This window comes from Phaethon lepturus, unplaced genomic scaffold (assembly GCF_000687285.1).
Source record: "Phaethon lepturus isolate BGI_N335 unplaced genomic scaffold, ASM68728v1 scaffold5256, whole genome shotgun sequence".
NCBI classification, from domain to species: Eukaryota; Metazoa; Chordata; class Aves; order Phaethontiformes; family Phaethontidae; genus Phaethon; species Phaethon lepturus.
In genome coordinates this window covers 6,920-13,180 of record NW_010545420.1, presented here as the reverse complement: position 1 = coordinate 13,180, position 6,261 = coordinate 6,920, and positions in this window count along the sequence as shown.

Sequence of the window (6,261 nt, the reverse complement as noted above, 5' to 3'; positions counted from 1 at the left end):
TGTAGCAGACAGGGGCTTGCTGTAATTTTTAGCATGTAGAGCAGTTTACTATGGCTTTCTTGTATATGGATCTACAATGAGCTGCTGTGGTTTTTTTTTTCCCCCCTCCTACAACTGAACCTGCAGTTTAAAACCAAGTGTAGTATTTGTACTGATTGTACTCATGGACTTTAGGGGATATTTGATTTTGATCAATGTAGCAAACTAGGGAAGAAAAAAGTTCAAACCCAACATGTTCATTTGAGGGGGGAGGGGGTGGAAGGGTGTCTTTTTTTATTTTTTCTTTTCTTTTTAAAAAATTTTCTTTTTTTTTTTAACACAGCTCCCTTGCAGGTTTTTAGTAGTTCCTTCTTGACCCAGTGCATGTATTATAGCAGCGATTGTCTCTGTGCTTTCTGATCATCGTAATGTATCACTTGTAAATACATTTTTTCTATTTTCTATTTTTTTGTATTTTTTGCATTTTGTTTCATTAGTGTGCTGTATTTTTTCCATGCCCCTGCCCCTTAAAGAAAAAAAAAAAAAAAGAAAAAAGAAAACTGTCCTTTACTGTTGTGACTGGTTGGAGTTTGTGTGTTGACTGCTTTGTACCTGTAGCCTGTTAAAATGTGGATTTTATTTTATTTTTTTAAACCAGCGGTTCCAGTTCTGTTATTTTTATTCACTGAAAGGCTTCCCTGAGGTAACTAGAACTTTTGTCCGTTAAAATACTCTGCCAAATTGGGTTTTGGGAACTCTCCTGAAAGCTCACAGCTCTTCTTAGTTGGATAGATGTTGATGACTGTTAGTTGACTGGAAGGAAAACAGGAATGTTTAAGGCTGAACCTGACTGAACAGTAGCATTACTTTGGGGTACGGTTTCATTCCAACAGGTAAGGAAGCTTCAGTGAAACGTCCGATCCCTTCTGCTCCGTCAGATGTTACAAGAAGAGCTATTTTTAGTGTGGTAGAAACTTTTGTCCAGCCACGTGTGTACACTGTCATTAATTAATGCCGCCTTCTGTTCTCAGGCAGGTCTGTCACTGCTTGCAGGCAGAGAGGCTGACGGCTTCTGAGCTGCTTGTAGCAGATCTCCCAAGACAGGTAAAACATCTGAAAAAACAGTAGGAAGCAGCACAGCCCTTTGGGGGGCAGATGACTAAGATTTTTCAAGTCTGCATGGGCATGTGTGGCAGAGGGGATACTGTGACTTATTTTTTAATATTCCACCCCCACCCCCGGTCATATCTTTCCTCTAGCATGTGCCTGGAATGCTCGTTGTCAGGTAACTGTCACGTTTTAATGAAGTAAACAGTGTTTAATTAAAAATCTGCTTTTTCTGTTCATAGCAGGTGTTAGGTCCCAGATTTGCAGTCAGCTTGGGACAAAAGAGAGACATCAGTTTTCAGCTACGCACCTCAAACTTAAGGTGAACAAAATATTGAGGAGGGTGTTCACAGAAAGAAGGAAGACACTTTTTTGTGGTCTTTTTTTTTAACGCCGAGGTTCCAAGCAGTGGAGTAACATCTTTAAATCCATTTTGCTACTTGCTTTATCTTCCCAGCCCTTCCACCATCTGACAGTAATGCACATCTCAGGTGCTTTCAGCGTCTCAGCAGTTCCCTCTGGCCTTTGGAATTAAAATAAAAGGTCTTTCTCTGTTTTGCAGTGGCATTGTTTAGTCCCTGCCAGGAAAGCGTGCCTACGGATGATCTTCTACACTTAAAAAGGATTCTGGAAAAAGTTCTAGAAGTGCTAATTGACAAATGCTTAATGAGAATTAATTCAGCTTTCCAGAAAAATCTTGGCCTTCCTTTTTAAGCTCTACTGCCCTCCTGCCCAGTGTGCGACCTTCTGACTTGCACTGAGGTAAGAGACTGAACTGTAACTGCAACACTTTGTTTCTGAATCCACAGGTAGTGCCTGCTGCACTGAGCTGGCTGCCCCGCTGGAAGCTCGCAGCTGCCAGGTGAGGAAAAGTGGACTGAAGGGTGTTTGCTGCCCCTTCAGTGCGGAACCGCAGCCGCCACCTGCGGGAAAAGGATTTCGGCGCTTTGCAGAGGTTAACTGAAGTGTCACTGCTCTAAATGCAAAGCTATTACATTTGCAGAGGGAAGAGCATTCTCCTAGTTTGAGTAAGTTAAAGCTGTAAAGCTTTGTCCTGCAGCTCTCCCGTCTAGAACCACCTCCACATTCGGTGGGTTAGAAACGGATTCCTACCTCACTACTCAACTGCTGGGCGCTCTCTGCACAGACGCACCTTTTGTCCCCGTTTCTTCAGACTGGCCGACAACGTGTCTTCTCAGCACAAGGATCAAACTGCACAAGCTGCTTTGGGTCCGTTGATTTCCTGTCCTGCAGCGTCTGGTATGGTTGTTCATGCCTTCCTAACATTCTGTTGACTTCCTTAATAAACTGCTTGACACAAAGTCCTGCAGTGAGATCACCAAGCCCTTTCTTCTGAAAAGTTGTCAGAAATATTTTAATAACTGTTTAACTAACATAAGCCTTCTTGTAGGAAAGTAAAAGGATACCAGCAAAAAAGTGACTAAACTAGAGCATGTTTATAGCAAAGGTGTTGGGGAACGAACCAGAATTGTAATGTACAAACCTGTTAACAGTTCTGGAGTTGGTTTTCTGCTGCGGCTTTGAGACTAGTCAGCTTAGGAATTTTAGTTCGTATTTTGAAATTTCCCGAAGGTCACACTTAATCTTGCAAACATTATGGGTTCAGAAATGACCTGGGGTTGTCTGCCCAGCCAGTATGGGTAAAGTATGTTAGAAATGCAAGCTGGTCACTCTATACGGGCCGGTTGGGAACAACCTGTCGAATCTGTGCCCAGCCTGGCTGCGAGGCCGTACAGTGCTGCCGGCAGAGGCTGGGGAGCACACCAGGCTGGCCAGCGCTGCGGTTTCAGTCCTGTGACATTAAGAAGGTTTTTGCCGAGATGAACGTTTCTGGTGTTGAGCGTGGAAGTACAGTACGTTCTGTGAGAGAAGGGGGAGAAGTCATTGACGCAATTAGGAAATACATGCAGGTGGGTCGCTTCCCGAGCTCAGTACTGACCTTCTTGGAGGGGCAACTGGAGAGAAGGCTCCCAAGTATACATTTCTTTTTATACAAGTGGTGAGTGAGTGGAATTTGAAATTAATTTTTAGCTAACAGTAGTAAACTGCATTCTTAAAGTTACAACACCGTCACGTTTTCTTACCTCTATTCCATTTCTTCTTGCTGTTAATTCTTACAGGTACTTTGCATTTTTACTTCAGGATGTCTTGCAAATTTGGTATTTTTCATGCTTTCCAAGATCCCCAACACAACCTGAATGTGTGGCTGTTGCCAGGTCTATGTATATGAAGGCTCTCAACTTAGGCAAAAGAATTTAGTTTAAAATCAAAGTAATTTGTCCTGTTTTTCTTATAGATAACCCTGTCAGAAAAGACTAGCAGAGGAGACTGTTCTGATGTGAAAGCAATGCTACAGTAATTTCAGCCAAGTCTGGTAAAACGTTTTATACACTGCTTAAACTTGGAAGGCCGAGACTGTGTGAAATTGCGAGGTGAGCCCCGTCCTGCTGTGCTCCAAGGAAGGTAGGTGCTTCAAAAGGGGATGCAGGCTCCAGGCAGCTCCTCATTCATGTTGGGGGACGGGCCAAGGAGCATGTGGCTCCCCAGGAAAAGTTAAGGATTTCTCACTTGTGTGTATTTAATTATGACAGCCCAGAACAGCTTGTCTCTTCCTTTAGTCTGTTGGGAGCTCACATGAAGAGATTGTGAGCTTTATATATGATGTAAAATACCTATAGACCGCAGGGGGAAGCAACTCCTCATTACTGTAACTGTTGTTTCCCAAGAAAGGATTCTAGTTCAGGCTCCCCCGCTCCATTCCTAGTAGTCTGCCTTGTAACCCATTTCATGTACCTTTGGAGCATTGTGGGGCAAAAAATACGTCCTTGAAAAGTGTAGCTGTGGCTTCTCTCCTTCCCCGTTTCTTTATAATGACCTGATTCGCCCATCTCAGTGCTCCAACTCTGCAACATTGGCTGAGTTTGTAAACTGACAAAAACTTCTGGCTTCACCTGTAAATAAACCTCTTTCTCAAAGGAAAGCCTGGCCCTACCCACGCCTAGCCAGGTTACTGCTGTCTGGGGGCGGCTCCTGGTAAGAGCTCCTTACTTAATGCTGCAAAACTCGTTTGTGTTCTGCACTTTCAGCAGTTCTGTTCTGTAACAGCCCCGAGGAGCAGACGCACATGCATTACAGCCAAAATTCTCTCAGCCAGCAGCAGCAAGGAGTAAGCTCTTCGTATCTTGCTCTGAGAAAAGCCAGCTCTTTGCTCTCGGAGCTCTGGGGCAGGCTTTGTGCATACCGATGCTGTTCACCTCAAAGCAGTGCTGTGTGACAGATTTACCAATCCCTCTCCGGACCTGTGGCAGCAAGGCAGGCAGCGAAAAAGCTTGTCTGGGAGACTTTGCGCCCCTAAAGCATGTTTTTAGGTAACAGCAAAAGAGAACTCTAATAGAATATCTGAAGATGTTCCTAGGCTCAGGAACCTGACTGGCGTGCTATACCTACACCAGTCATTTCTTAGCAGCTCCACCCTTTCTGTAATTTGATGATGGCAGAGGCGCAGCACTCAGCGAGTTAGCATCCAGTATGCTGTGAGCCAGGTAAGCTGTTGTACTGATTTCAGAGCTAGCAAGAAGCTTGTTAACAAGGCACACAGTGCGTGATCCACGCATTCACAAAAGCGGGCTCTGGTCACAGGCACAGCAGCAGGGCTCTCCCAGGAGCAGTCAGTTACTTGATGCTGCCCCCCCTAAACTCTGTAGAAGGTCCACAGGGAATCTGGTACGTCTAGTTTGTAGGGTCTTCAGGTGCGTTCCCTCTGTCATCTGAAGTTTCATCTCTGTTCTCCCCCATAGGTCAGCCACAGTGTGTGAACCGGGGCAACTTCACTCTGCTCTGGAGGAGAGAAGCTGCACTCAGAGTTGGTAAATGATGGAAGTGTGACGTTGAAGAGAAGCAACCTGAACGTGCTGACAGTAAAGCAGATCTAAGAAAAGCGGCTGGATGAAGAGAGGGGAAACAGTGCAGCAGGCATGGCCTAAGTAAGTGTGACTGACTGCTCTGGGTCACTGGGGATTCACCTGGACCTCAGCACAGGAGGTCGGTGAAGATGAGCACTGAACAGTATCTGCATTCCCAAAGTCCTCACTTTTTCCTGCAGCAAGCAGTCCTACAGCTCCTGTTCTAGCTGAGCGGCTGCAAGGAAAAGTAAGTGTAAAATAATATCACTTCCTCCTACACAAACACAGAAATGAGCCTTCAGCAATCATCAAAGCGGTGATACAGGCTGAAATCAAGCTAGAAATGCGTATCGCACCCCTAGCAGCACTCCATAATTTACCACACAGAGTCCGTAGAAATACTCCTGTTGAAATCACTGCCTGGCTCTGCTTCTGTTAATCCTTAGGTTTGTGAGAGCAGCAAGGAGAAATTCAAGACTTGAAGACTTTGCCCCAACATGCGGTTGCCCTCTAGCGCCCTGCAAAGGCAACAGTATTTGTACAGCTGGGACGTCTGCGCTAGCCAACGCCCGCTGCGCCTCGAAGCGTTGCCTAACTGATGCTTGCAGGCCCTGGTCGTTTATGCTCCTGTGTCTTGTGGCTGTAAGAAGATACTCTACATGAGTTCACATCTGCATTAAAAAAAAGAAAGTGGGGACTGGTGGTCCTTTAAAATGAGGTTTTATTTGTCTTCTCTGCTCTCTTATGTGTAATAGAATCCTCCTGTTTTTCTCTTCACACATATCTATAAATAAATGGCATCTCAGGAAAAGAACCCTTTACCTCTAGTGTACGCATCGTTTGGACAAGGGGGCAGGCCATACAGGCAGTAGTCTTAATTCTCGCTATCTTTTCCCCGAGAATTCCCCCATTTCTTTTGGCTGTTGAATCCTCTACAAGTTATTTCTTGCCAAAGATAACTGATTGAGGATAAGTGCTACTGCTAAAGTTTCCTGGTAAGGTTTTCAGTGTCATCTGTTCATTTCCTAGTTGCTGCCTAAAAACACGTAGAGATTAAAGGCTGTTACTGCCACTTCCTGAACTTTCTTTCCTGTTGGTATAGTAAAAGCAGCTTTGGGAGCAGAAGTTTTTTGGTGTTTTTTAAAAAAATCAAGTCTCGGGCATTGTAGCTTTTCTGTCCTTTGTTTTTACATCTACACAGCCAGCCTGTACGAAGAGACCTTTGTGCATAGGTAGTACCTGTGTCCTCCCG